Below are 14,739 nucleotides of genomic sequence, written 5' to 3'. Positions count from 1 at the left end.
TACACCCTCATTATTAGGTGGATTTAACTGCAATGCTGTAGATCAAAGTGATAGCTGCTTCTCTCATCTTTCTTTTTTGTACCATATGTAGATACTGGCTACTCATTTAATGTTGGCAGCTGTTTCTTTTGTTAACTTTAAAGATGTATTGCTGTATGACAATAGTACAGTTACTGAGGATTTTCACAGCATTCTGCCCAAAATAATTCATTACTGTTTGCTCATGTCATTTACAGTGTGAATGCCTGTTGCTTAAAAGAACACTATAACACATATAAACTAGAATAGTTCTCCTGCAGAGTCATTCCTGATTATCTATACATCTTTCTACATTTATTATTACTAAAGAAATTTGCTATGTAATCATCATATTAGCATTCACCAAATCCTCATGGATATTTTTTTTCCTGAAATTGTGACTGTGGCTACAATTGGAATAGTAACACAAAAAATAGTGATGAGCAGTTTAATACAAATTCATGAAAGGTTGGTGGACTTCAACATTATCAACAATAATTTTAAGGTTAAATGTCAGGACTTTGATTGTATAATTAGTAAAATTTTCATTCTGAAGGGAAAAAAATTAGAATTCAAAGTACACTGTCTCAAATGTGTATATTGAATTAGTAAGATGAGGCAAAAGGTCTCACTGAGGTAACTGAAAAAGCCATTTGCATATATTATGTTTCTGCTGCATGAAGTTCTTTTACTGTGTGAATCATCAAGCACTGGGAGGTCTGAAGAAGATCTTTAACAGTTATTTTCTTGAAAGAGTGGGCTGGAGAATTAGAGAAACTCAAATCCAATTAGATGTAGCTGATGTTATGCTTAAGAGTGTTCCAACATTCAGCTGTAAGACTTTACTAGACGTTATTGGATTGAAGATACTATTTTCCACTGCAAGGAATGTTTTCCACATCTTATTTATCCTTGTGATTTATTTTCTCTAAATACTATAATACTTATTTGCTACCCATCTTGAGATTTAGATACATGATTTCAGTGGCATTAGCATGAGCATTGATGTTTTAACCTACACAATATGACTTCCAAAATACACAAGTATCATTTCCCTACTGCTTTTGATTACTGTTTCCTCATGCTTACAGTGTGAAAAAAGCACAGTGCAGGACATAGTTTTATTAAGACATGCACTTCTCAGCACATAGTCTTGTCCTATAAGCAGAATATGCCAAATACATTGCATAAAGTGACTATGGGCCACTTGTTTGATTGCCATTTTTTTCCCCTCCTCTTGCGGACAGCTTGCCAGCAATTTCCTTTGACTTTTGTCAGTAGTCTGTTGTTTTAATTACGTTATAGCTCTCCCATCTCATCCATAAATCTCGTTAGTGATTTTATATTGTTTTGGATAAAAATACCTCAGAGTGAGGGGGAAAACCTGAAGAAATTAATTATGAATATAACTGTTTTATCCTGCCGTAAATGGGAAGATTAATCAGGCATTCACTTTTTTAAAAAAATGTGTAATCTAAGTTCCATCAAGGTTTTTTTTCTTAATGCCAAAGCAATGTATTACTTCAACAGCTTCAACTGTTTTAAGGAAGTGCGTTTGCACACCAAACTGTAATGCCATTAAATAATCAAGTTAATGAAAATATCCATTGCTTGTAGCCACACTGCTTAGCTTTATTGGTCTTCTCTAATTCCCCATTAACATGTCTAGTCTATTCTAGTCTCTTGTGTAGGACTGATGTCAGACTGATGGTCTCTAGTTAGTGTTTTTAATACTGTCTGTATGGGAACTGTTGAGTCACGGCCTGAACCACTGATTGAGCACATGGGGAAAGAACCAGGCAGCCCTGGGAGCACAAGTGAAGGCAATTCATCTGTGTGACTGAAAGGGGTGGAGCCTGGCTGTACCTCTCTTAGACCTCATTTAAGTGCTCCTGGGGAAGGATCTCTTTTTGGAGATTTCTTTTTGGTGAAGTTTTCCCCTGTGAGCCTAGAGTCTTCTAATGTGGGTGAGCAATCTTCTTCCCTTCCTTTATAGCACCTTTCTATCCTGTTGGTCCTTCCATCATCACACTTTGTTGTAATATCTTTCTCATCCTATTGATCTGTTCAATTGCTACGCTGTTGTAGTACCTTTTTTTTTTTCCTACCATCTGTAACTTCAACAGTGTTTCAAGAATTACCAAGAATCATGTGACGACTCAGTTCAGAGTACTCACAAAGTCGTAACATGGTTGAGAGTGTCAGGGACCTCTGGAGGTCGTCTAATCTAATCCCTGCTCAAGAAGGAACACCCTGTGCTGCCCCAGATTATGTCCAGGTGGCTTTTGAAAATCTCCAAGGAGACTCCACAAACTCTCTGGGTGTCCTGTGCCATCGCTCACTAACCTGTAGAGAAAAAGTGTTTCCTGAGGTTCAGATAGCATTCAAATTAAAACTGTATTTCATTTTGTGCCCACTGCCATTTGTTCTCCTTCAAGTATTTATACATACTGATGAGATCCCTCTGGGCCTCTGTTTTCTGATTGAATTGTCCCAGCCTTTCTTCACATACGAGATGTTCCAATTCTTATGTTAGAATGCAGATAAAAGAAGTTCAGTGACATGATCAACAGGCAACTGTTTCATTGTTACACTTACTGTTTATAATACATATAAACATGCTGCTTTCTGAGACAGTTTTGTGTTTGAAAGAAGTTTGCCTTTAGAGGATATTAACCTTAATACAAATCTGATCAAAAGAGGTAATAATGAAACCTGTAGGAATCCGCCTTGGAGAAGTCACAATGCCATCTCCTTTGTGAAAGGTTCACACCCACATTCAAACAATTTATCTTCAACCTATGAGAGTCTCTGTAATCAGTCAGAATCCTGAGCACTGGTGACTAACAATTCTTGGGAATTTCTGTGGGTAAGGAGAATTTTCTCACCCTGAAGTAATGAGCTGGCTTTAGTTAGTCTTGTCTTTGTTGCATTATCTGACACATAATGAGATACTACAAATGAGCAAGTACCCTCAAGTACTCAGGGAAATGCAGTTAATGCATTATTTCTCTTTTGCAACACAACTTACTGCAAATACTTCAGATCTCTTGTCCCTTGCACTAACTTCTCCTCCAAGCATAAAAATGCACCCAAGGCCACACTCTTATCTCCAAGTGCTTGCTAACTAGAGACAAGAAAATCCAAGAGCTAAATTAGCAATGAGGAAAAACAAGACTAAGAATTTTAACCCTTCGAAGCAGTGGAATTGTCTTCAGAAAAGTTAAAGCCTTAATTGCATGGTGTGAAAAGTTGCCTAATTTATTAGAGTCCTCTTTAAAACAAAAGGATGATAAGTTTAAGAGGAGGAGTAGCAGTTAATAACTCCTGTAACAGTTGTATCTCACGTAGCCTCAGTTTTCAGCTTTCACTAATATAATTCTATCAACTTCACTGGGAACTTTCACTCATGTAAAAGAACAATTACGTGCATTGTTATTCAAACTTCTTTCAAACCTTGTAACGTATAATTATCAAAGGGATGGTTGTGACTCTTCAATTTAAGAGTAATTGCTACAACAGATTCAATTATGTTTTGCAAGGCAGAAATTTGTCTTACAAAAATCCTGAACTTGCCCTCCAACTAAAATCTTCATAGTGGTATCAGTAGCAATAGTCAAAACTATGCTATGTGATTGTACTTGGTGTAACACTTAACACTTGGGTAGTGTCAAATGCAAACAGTCAATTCTCTTTGATCGTACTGTTGGGTACAATCTCATTCGCTGGTTATCTTTTTTTTTCTGGACTCACTCATGTTTATTTATCATACCCAGGGACTTTAATTTCAGTCCTGACAGTGTTGCAATGTGTACTGTACAAACTTTGTCTCATGGGGTTTGAAGACCAACTGTGTACAACTGGAAAATTTTTCTTAAGGGAATAAAAGATGATGGCGTATGATGTCCAAACTTGTACGGAAACTTTGAATTGAATTCAGGTCTGCATGGCCCTCTTTTTTCTCTCTTTGATGCATATGCCTCCCAACACAAATGTTTTCTTCGCCTTGATCTCAGTGGATTTTACTTTGAATAAAAGGCATGAGTTCTGCAGAACTCTGTTTGCGCTGCTGACACAGAATATCCATTATTTTTTCCTTAACTTTAATAATGGAAATGAACTAGAAATCTCCAGTAGGATTGAGACCTTTTTAAAGTTCCATATACAGATTAATTTACAGAATTCTGCTTGCTCAGGTTTTTTTGTGTGTTTGTTTGTTTGTTTGCATTGCCTGTAAATTGTTTTTATTCCTTATGTGATTAGTTCCAATGTCTTCATTATCTCTTTGATGGAATGTGTTTTGACTAAGCACAACATTTGAGAACTATCTTCTAGATTCAAAACCAGTGTGAATTATTAATCTTTCACAGTACACACCTCTGATTTTTTTTTTTTTTTTTTAATATGGTACTCTAAAGCTATACGAATTCTTCATTCTTCCAGTTCTAAAGTAAGAGAAATCCTTACTGAGAGTAATGCATTTTTGTTCACTCACGGCCTATTTTAGTTACTTTCAGCCTGACATCAGGAGCCCAACATGTTCTGCTTTTGAATGTTTGTGTTAGCAACATGGAACTTCCATAATTATTTCAGCTAATTCATTTGCCAAGGCTGGAAAGCCTCTTTTCCTACATTAAATTCTAATCTGTTCTGTATGTTTTTGTTTTCTTTGCTGGAGAAGAAACAAAAATATGAAAATAAATGGCCTTCCCTTATTTTGGTTTTGTAGTCATTTGGTCCCTTACACAGTACAGAAACAAATCAAACAAAATTCTATTTTCTTCAGTGTGAGTAATGTGCATAAAACTAAGTCTGAATATAATGTTTATCATATCCAGAGCACTAATTTTAGAGCTACTATTGATGAATGAGAAATGGAGGTATGAAGGCAGTCATGGTTTTTCTTTTCACTTTTGTTCTTACAGTGTTCTGACTAATTTGGCTCCTTTAAAAAAAAAAAAGAGATCATAAATCAGGAAAATACTTGCATATGGTACCTGCTTTTAGCATGAGATTCAAAGCTATTGATTTCAGTTGTTCCATTAGAATGAAAAAGCACCACCTAAAATAAGGCATAGTTCTTGGTCTAATCTCATTTGCTTGTATAATGTCATGTTTCCTTAAACACAGTGGGCAGCTGCTTTATTTCAAAATCCATGTATTTGTGATATCCTGACCTCTACAATTCTTGTCTATGCTCTTGATTAATTATGCTTGCAATTCTTGCCACTACTTTTCTTCTTCAAGCTGTAGAGGCTGCAATCAGCCCTAGAACCCCTGTACTTACAATCACTGTAGTCAGTATTAACCTTCTTCGATTATTCTCTGTGCCAGTTATACAGCCCTTGAATTCTAGCTCCATTTTGATATTCTTATTGCTAGAAGTGCTCCAGCTAAGCCAGTTAAATGCTTGTGATAGAACAGTGGCTTTCCATCAGTAGTAATTCTGTAGCTAGACGAGACGGGTGTGTTATAGTAGGTTATGTCCAAGGCTAAGACTTGAGGCTTAGAACAATGAGCACTGAAAAATTATGACTGAATACTGCAAGACATACAGAAACTGAAGCCAGCAAGCTGTTTATTGCCTGATAAATCCTGAAGAAAAGGTTAAGGCTAGCTGTGAAATCTTGCAAGATGCATGTGGAAACAATAAGGACAAGTGCTTTTGCATGGACAAAAGCTTTCTGTTCTGAGGTAATAATGTCATTTATTATTTGTGTTATGTCTAAGATAGGCTGGAATAAAATAAGGGTCAGACTTGCTACCCAGGTAGGGAGAACCTACCTGATTTTTGTATTGATTTAATCGATCTTTAGATCGATTAGATCTTTATTGATCTAATAATAAATTGAATCTCAAATTGAAGCTGTCACAGAACGAACTGACGGTATTGAAACTAAGGAGAACAAATACTGTGATGGAAAAAAAAAAAAAAAAAAGTGCTAAAAAGGAGATAGGACTGGACCAAATGTATTATGAATTTATTGCAAAGATTTAGGGACAAAAGCTAGAATATGAAAATACTCAGCATTTCATATGTGCAAATTCCCTTAATCCTCAGTAAATCTACTTATTTCTAACTGATGGGATAGTTAAGTAAAAACAATATCAGATCTTGCTCAATACTGCTATTTATTTCTGCCAGAACAGATCTAAGCAACAAAACACAGGATATAGACAACTCACATTTCTTTTGTGGTTTGTAATTAATTTTGGTTTTTATTTGTTACCCATCAAACACTACAGCATCCAATTATGGGCTTTTCTGTTGCTCATACACTCTCTGGCTCAACGAGTATAGGGAGTATAGGCCAACAAAAAGATTATGGTTTTACTTGCATTCAAATAAATTGAAAGTAGGTAAAATTTTTATTTCTATTTTTATGTTCTACTGATAGCATGTGCTGTTATGAAAAAAATTCCACAGGCTCCAAGTATAAGAACAGTATTTGCTGTTCCATGAGGAAAGTCTCATGTTTTACATGTACATTTGTACAGGAATACATCCTGTCAGTGGAGATAAATTAACTCAGGAAACCAATGTCATTCAGGAAACTGCATATCATTTTTATGTCAGAAAGAATAGTTAGCTTAGACAAACCATTTCAGTGATAGTTACTGCTTTTGAAATGCAAAACCTAAATGAACACTTCAGATTTAAGAGAAGATGACACCACCGTTTTCACTGCTACTGCCACAAATTGTTTTTATATTAACGTAGGTATCTTGGTTTCAGAACTACGTTGCTAGGAGGCACATCAGAGGAAATTCAGTGGAAACGAATGTAAATTCACATAGAAAAAGTTCCGAAGTTCATATATGAAGTGACAAGCTCTGCGCTAAGCATTACCTTTTAGGAGTAAGATATAGAGGTTCTGGTAGAGGGTTCCAAGGCAATATCTTATCAACGCTCTTAATCAAAAGAACAAAGGAAATAATGGGAATTTTTAGTAATGTGACTATGACACTGTATACATCTATGGTATACTTGTATCTTTAATACTGTAAAGTATTCTGCTCTTTCTTCCATGTTAGAGACTATGCTTTTATAGAGGGCAGAAGGAAGGAATGAAATATAGAAAAACTACATATTAGAAGTGACTAAACAATAGGATTTTAACATCAGAAGCAAAAACTAAGGACACAAAGAAATAAAGGGATCAGTTTTCAAACAGAAATAAGGCGATTTTTGTGCAGAGAGTGTCTGAGCTGCAGAGTCAATGTTAGAGGTTATTTTGGTGCTAAAAGTCTACATGGATTTATAGGGAGATTGGTCAAGTTCATGGATGAGAAATGTCATCTCTGAGCTGGAAAGTACCCGAGTGGAAAAGCATTGTTCAGAAATAGAATATTGGCTTGCCTTGTTCTGCTGTTGCTCCTCAGGCACCTGCTTTTGGCATCTATTAGAACTTGTTTTCGTGTAGTTATGCTATTCACACCAAATACCAGCTCAGAAAATATCTATTAGTAGTACTCTTACCTAAGTGGAAAGTTAATTGCTTGTTCATCCTGAGGAAAATGCATGGAAGCAGTGAGATTAGTCTGTAGAATTAAGCCTTAACTATCTATCTAATTTAAACATATCAGTTCTGTCAGATTAGTAATAGTGTGACTCACAATATAATTAGTGAACTTAACCTGACAACAATGTTCTGAGGTGAGTGGTGCTGTGTGATATTTCCAGATCTCTGAGATACAGCTTTACCTTGCCTTAGCTCCGAGTACAAGCACAGATTGACAAGTGAAAATATAGATTCACATTTATGGAGGAAAGGGCATAAACCATAATGCTTGTTTTGTGGATCTTGCAGGTGAGGTTAGCTTCCCTTGGTTGCGTGGACCTGAGACTGGAAAAAATTATCCCAATTTCAAAGTGATCTGTACGGCACAGCATGCTGCTCCTTAAGACTTAGGCACTTATTTAACTAACACATTAGAAAGCACAAGGAAGTTTCAAGGCAGAGTGGTATAGCAAGATGTATGCATATTAATTTCTATATTTTTTGCACTGTCCTGCTACTGACAAATGTGTGCAAGAACTTCTTTACAGTGAGGTGACGGAGCACTGGAACAGGCTGCCCAGGGAGGTGGTGGAGTCTCCTTCTCTGGAGATGTTCAAGACCTGCCTGGATGCCTACCTGTGCGACCTGCTGTAGAGAACCTGCTTTGGCTCGGGGGTTGGACACGATGATCCCTGGAGGTCCCTTCCAACCCCTACAATTCTGTGATTCTGTGATTCTGTGACTTTTGTTCAGCCTTTCTTTGGGGCCCTTAACCATGGGAACCTGATTATTATTAATCCCGCTAATGCATACTCAGAATTAACTGGAGAAGACTATTGGACCTACGTGGTAGAGAAGTCAGTCTATAATGGCAGATGCGTAAGACATCTAAGCACACCACTTCTAGGTAAAGATAGAGGGGTTCAACAGTGCTGGGGTGTTGCAGCTTCCTTCATCTCACAGAAGGAGTGTAGTGGCTGACAAAGTCATGACTTCAGTGCATGCTCCAGTGCTCCACCCCACCTCCCTCCTCATCCTTTGCAGTCAACAGCCAATGTGTAACAGCCAATGGCCTCCAAACCTCTGTCCCACCCCAACTTTCTCCATTCAATGTGTTCTTGCCATGCTGAGGGGATCCCGACAGCTGCAGCTGCTGCCTTTTGTGTTCATCCTTCACTTTCTAATCACTGCCTTATGCATACTCTTTATTCACTTGGAATTCTTGTGGGAAGGAAGGGAGAAGGTGAGGGCTATGGAGACAAATGACTCCACAAAATACTTTTGTATTTCCTTGGCATGTAGTAAACATGCAACATACGGAGAGCAGCTTCTCCAGTTAAAACACATGGGGGTCAATGCAAGGAGCAGGCTAGGTACAGCTGTGATCTGAATGCAGCAGGAGGGCGACTGTTTTGGTCTGACCTCTGCTGACATTGCATGACAGCAAAGTAAGTCTTCTGAGGAAGACGCAGCTGTCTTCCAGTTACATTTTTTATTAAGAAACAGAAATGTTTCTTAATACGTGAAAGCAAACTTAGAGCTCGTTGTGTAGAGTTACTATCTCATATATCAAGATCTCCATACAGAGAATGCTCCCAGGACCCTGAGAGAGTAATAAAAATCTACTTTTGAGTATTAAAATATTTTGGTCTTACAGGTCCAAATTGTGCACAAAGTACAAAATCAAACAACTAAATGAGAATTTAATAACAAAATGTTTGTTAAGTTTTAACTTTATTGATCTGAAACTACAGACTTTAGTGTTTTAAAAATTTCTGGTTAGCGAAGTGAGAAAAGAAAATAATGTGTTTATATTGGGAATAAATTACAGTATGTAGAGTTAAGGTTCACTGATTATAGAAAAGCAATAATAAAAAAAAATCATTATTTTTGCTGGTGCAAGCAACGTGTAAATCAGGACTGAGCTAAAAACCAAAGAAGCATCCATTGAAGAGCCATTCTCTATATACCTAAAAATAAAAAGCAATGGGAAAGAAAAAAGTGTGCAAACAGATAAGGAGAAGCACTACAAATAAAATATTGCACTGGATAACAGTTGAAACAGATTAGTAAATTAAACTGGCTAAAGTTTGAAGAAGGCTTGATTTCCTGTCAAAGGTTCCTTTCTAGCATAAGTGCATGATTGTGTTATAAAAAGAGGACCTGAATATAGGAAACACTGCAGTGATTGTTTCCAACTTCTTTAAAAATACTGATACCGAATCATTTAAGTTGGACTGCTCTTATGTTAGTGTTTCCTTGTTTATTTTTTTCTCCTTGATCAGCTAAAAAATAAATACTGATGTTTGGTAAAGCTAGGTTAAGAATTGAATGGGCAGAGACTTTTATTTATTTGACCCTTTCAGCTTGCCACAGTCAAAAAGTGCAGCACATGTGGGGTGCCGTAGAGGACTTTTCCTGCTTCATTATCTCTACTGTTCTTTATGCTTTTATCCATTTTTATTATGCTTTTGTAATTTGAATGAGGCACAGTCCGTGGGCCTGGATGATTGGAACATCTGTTAAAGAAAGGTGTGGCTCCCTTTTTGGTTGCACATCCAGACTTTTTAGTGACAATAAAAATGCATAAGGGAAAAGGGAGGAAATTGAAAGGAGCATTTAATCTAATAAGGCATCTGTACTTGTGAGAGAGTACATGTAGCTTTCAGCAGACTTCAGATATGAGGTGCTCTGGTTCTGCAAATGGGGCACGATGCCAGATTATTAAATGGATTCTATCAGAGTATCAAATACTAGAAGAATGCGCACTCCACAAAATGCAAATATATATACAGCTGTCACGATCCATTATTTTGATGTATAAAGTAATCTCACTGCTTTTATCTGCTTTTCTACTCTGTTTCTTATTTTTCCTTTGCTGCTTCACCTATTTCTGCCTTCTATTCTCTGTCATCTTTTTCTCTGGAGGCTTAATGTCCCATATCACCTTGTGCTCAGTATATGAGGATTAGGAATGACTTCTGTCCAGCATTCACACTTTTCCCTGTTCATAGATATATAATCATTGCTATTGCTCATGTTTAATCTATAGTACCTTACATTAACAGCATACTGGAAGAACCACTTCTCTGCTAATGTATGTACCTATTCACGAGGCAAAAATACAGCAGGTATAGTAACTCAGAATTTGATACTTGCCTAAGTCAACTAATAAGAGGGAAGTTTTATGCTGCCAAGATGTTGAAAAAAGCTGCTTTACTCCCTTTTTCACTCACAAAGTTGCTTTCTAATCAGTCATTTTTGCCTTTACTCAATTACCAGATTTTCTGTAACTTGTCAGAACTTTCATTCTTTAACCATTTAGTGAAGATATTGTCATTAGTTCATAAACTTAAATGTTACCTTGGGGAGCAAAACCAACATGTTCTGTAAATCTCACATCAAGAAGGAGTAGACTAAAGCCAGACTCAGATCTTTGTTTCAGAAAAAAAAAAAAAAAAAAAAGATTTATTTTCAAATATTGACATCGATAGATAAGTTTGGTAATACCAATATGTATATAAAGATTCATGAATAATAAAGCATTTGAAGTACCTCTGGTTCCTAAGAGCTCTCTATTTGTAAGAGTATTTGTAAATAAGTGTTACTATGTGGTGCAGAATAAGGCTGTTTTCTGCTGCTAAAAGAACTTAGGAAACTTATTAATTCACATGTGCATATTTCCTTTTTTGGTGCACATGAACAGTGAAGTCTAAAAATTTACTGTAAATGTACTGTCCAAAGTTTAATTTTGCAGTGATATCTTGCTTCTGAAGGATGTAGATAATGAAGAAAATTTTGAATCAATGAATTCAAAGACTGTCCTCTTATTTATTCTCATATTTCTTAATTTTTTTCTTTTTTTATTGTAGAGGGAACATACGAAATTGATATGCATGTTAATGTTTTCATGATGTTAGGATGCTTCTTCATTTTACCACGAGAAGCTCCACAAAAATAATATATTACTTTGGGCACAATGTCAACAGCGTCTGCACCTGTCTGCAACCTCACAGTATTCAGAGAAATCAACCACATAACCAATCTTGCTCAGCAAGCTGCTCTAACATATATTGCTTGAGATGAAATCCTTGGTGTAAGGCTGAAATAGTGTTTGTGGTACTTTGCTTTTCTCTCCTTTGCCTCTGATTCATGTCAGTATGGTTTGGAAGAACGAAAAAAACAACTGTTCTCTTACCTAATTTTTGAAGAGGCTAATAAGATACTAATAAAGAGTAGTTTAAGGGTACTACAGCATAATGCTCAACAGCTAAGATATAGGCAATCTGCTCAGCAATAAGTAACTTCAAGTTAGTCATTAAGCCTCCAAATTTGTGCAATTTTTTCTCTGATAGATTATTTAAAAACAGATGTTCAATAAGTAACTCATTTCTTCAGTGCAGGAAATCCCCAGGCTCCCTTGGGATGTGTTTGAGCTTTCTACTTTTTTCTACCTTGCTTTTATGTACGGTAGTAAAGGTATCTCACTGCTGAGATAGCTTTCAGGGCGCTGCTCAGCATAATTCCTAGACTGCTCTGAGGTTGTTTAAGTTACACTGGGGACAAAAGCAGTACAAAACTATTTGGGAGGGAGGGAGCAGTTATGGAGATAATCCCGTTTTGCTACATCTTGTGTCTAGTGTTCACAAGGTGGAAGAAATAAAGAAGCTTCTCATACGGCACTGGAGCCTACTAATAGACCAAAGCATTTCTACAGAGCATTTCAATATTAATGCCATTTGCCTACAGATGAAAATGAAAGATGGTAGAAAAATCAATCAGGACATTGATTCCTCGGCATTAAAAAACTCAGGAAAGCAGAAATAGTGAATGAAAGAATCATTTCAAGAATCATTTCTCACAGGCATGTGGTTGTTATTGGGTTTTGTTTTTTGTTTTTTGTTTTTTTTTTCTTTTTTAGCCTAGCTGGGCCCTTCTTCCCTGGCTCACTGCATGATGGATTTTCTCTTTTTCTCCTGGAGCAAATCTCTGTAGGCAAAACTCTTCAATGTTCTGGAACAGATTTTTAATTATGTGAGTTGTTGATACCAAGATGTGTCTCAAGTATATGTTCTGAGTACTTTACTCATCTGTAGCCTAAATATGTATTTCCCAAGGCAAACATGTATTTAGTACAGTGGCTGTGTGTTTAATACAGGTAGAGATGACGGGTTCTGCCTCTGTCGCCTATGATAACTTGGGTGCAGCCTTGATGCAAAAGTGAATTCCAAGTGTTCTTATCAACTATCACAAGCCTCAGAAATTTGTTTGATGTGAAAGTATCATAACCAGAGGTGAAAAGAAAAAAAAAAAAAAAAAAGAGACATATTTGAATAGGTTACTTGAAGGCAGAGTTAGAATAGCCTTGTTAGTAATGATAGAGGTCTTGTAATGGCGCGGCCAGCTCTCTAAGTACCCAGGGATGAATCCCATTGAGCCCCGTACAACCACACACATCCAGCAGGCGCACACATGCCGCTCAGGTTAGGGGCTGGCTGAGGCTCGCTGCGCCCCCTGCAGCCGCCCTGTGAGTACTGCAGGCTCCTGGCCGGGCTCTGCCCGCGGCGGCTGGCAGCTGTGCGTAACGCGCATGCGCCGCAGTTAGCGCCTCGTGACCGTCCGTTGGTGGCGGTTACACCGCGTTTAAATTTGGCGCCGTTACTCCCGGCTCCGAGATGAACCTTCGGAGTCGTGCGGGTTGTTCGTTGGGAGCGGTGCTGCAGGAGGTGTGATCTCAGACTGTGCGCGCGTGGAACGTGTTAAAGAGAGTGCGAAGTGTAGCACAGCCGCTATGAAACTGGAGGACAAATAGTGCTTATTTCATATTTCAGCAGCAGAGCCACAGTCTGTCTGAAGCACAAAATACGCGGCTAAAAGGGCGGATCAGCCACATCCTAAGGAGGAGAGAAGAGGCGCCGTGCAGCTGTAGTGCTGAAACAGCTCTTGTGATACAGGAGCGTGAGCAGCTCTGGTCAGGACATGGGAAAGCAAAACAGCCTCTCCTTGCTGGTAAATCCACGTGCAGTCTTTATTCAATGCAATATAACAGGAATTACAGGTGGCAAATGATATAATTTTTGTGAAATAAGCTGCTGTGTCTCTACATAGGAAGGAGGAGCCTGGTTTGTGCAGTGTGCCAGTGCAGCACTAGCATGTTTGGAGAACATTTCTCAGCTTGAGACAGCAGCCGAACAGCTGTGTCAGAGCAGTGCAGCGCAGCGTAGGTGGAATTGTTTAAGAGACCAAGTGCAAGTGATTGTGCTGCAGGTTTCTGAGGTAGACATATGGTGTCCTGTGGAACTATGGCTGCCAAACTTAGGGTCGTTGGATTTTTTTTCCAAGGTCAAAATATAGTTCTTAAAGAAGCTGTCTCCTCCTCTAATGAGTGCTAAGAGATCAGTATTCTGCTGTTGTCAGATGTAGCTCTATATGCCTGAGCTGATGCAGACAATAAACGATACTCAAAAGTCTGCTATATGCCAGAGATAAATTTCAGATATAGGGAAATATGTAATTACATTAAAAACCTGCCTGTTGTTCCTTGTACAACATATAATACTTCTTTAACTATTCAAAGGGGTGTAGATGCCCTTCGCTTCTATCTGCCTTCATTTCTTCCCTCCATTTTGAGTGATGCTGTAACAATAAAAGTGCAAGTTGCCATTTGGCCTTTTTATGTTCATGGCTGCTTGGACCACATCTAAATCACACCCAGTGAGTTGAACTGAACGCTTTGACACACACCGGTCCTCGCTCACCAGTTCTCATACCACTAAGCAGTTTGTGTAGGTTCAAATCTGTCATTCTCTAAGAAAGAGACCTGAGTGTATTGTTACAGCAAGTGTTGTTTGACGAGGAAGTGTCTGAACATTTCACAACTATAAAAGAAGGAGAGAGCAAGTTCCTCGATTTTTCTACTGAACTATGTAATGTGAGGAAGATGGTTTTGAAAAATATATTCCTGAATATTTTGTTCTTTTTCACTCTCTCTCTTTTTTTTTTTTCTTCTTTATTTTTCTTGCTTCAAGCTGTTATAAGGAAAGAAACTCCTACTAAGATGGAAGGAGAAGATAAAGAAAACCTCTCTTCTACCCTGCAAGCCTGTGTCTCAGCTGTGGAAAAACTAGTTTAATGGCTCAAAGAAAAAGAGTAAGTCTTCTCTTTCACCTGTACAAACCAGTATCTCGGCTATTATAAGTAAGCATCCTCTGCTTGAGAG

The 14,739-nt window shown here is 37.7% G+C and overlaps 1 long non-coding RNA gene across 1 annotated transcript; it reads left to right on the top strand.

Moving 5' to 3' along the window:
* Positions 1 to 1,950: 1,950 nt before the first annotated feature.
* LOC128082711 (uncharacterized) lies at positions 1,951 to 13,572 on the top strand. The gene is made up of 3 exons (XR_008207809.1): positions 1,951 to 1,981; positions 12,442 to 12,554; positions 13,352 to 13,572. It is a non-coding gene; the product is annotated as an uncharacterized LOC128082711 (long non-coding RNA).
* Positions 13,573 to 14,739: the final 1,167 nt, after the last annotated feature.

The sequence above is a fragment of the Tympanuchus pallidicinctus genome, unplaced genomic scaffold, assembly GCF_026119805.1.
Source record: "Tympanuchus pallidicinctus isolate F22 unplaced genomic scaffold, pur_lepc_1.0 scaffold1, whole genome shotgun sequence".
NCBI lineage: Eukaryota > Metazoa > Chordata > Aves > Galliformes > Phasianidae > Tympanuchus > Tympanuchus pallidicinctus.
Note: the sequence above shows the minus strand (reverse complement) of the source record. Positions and strands in the feature narration are given on the sequence as shown.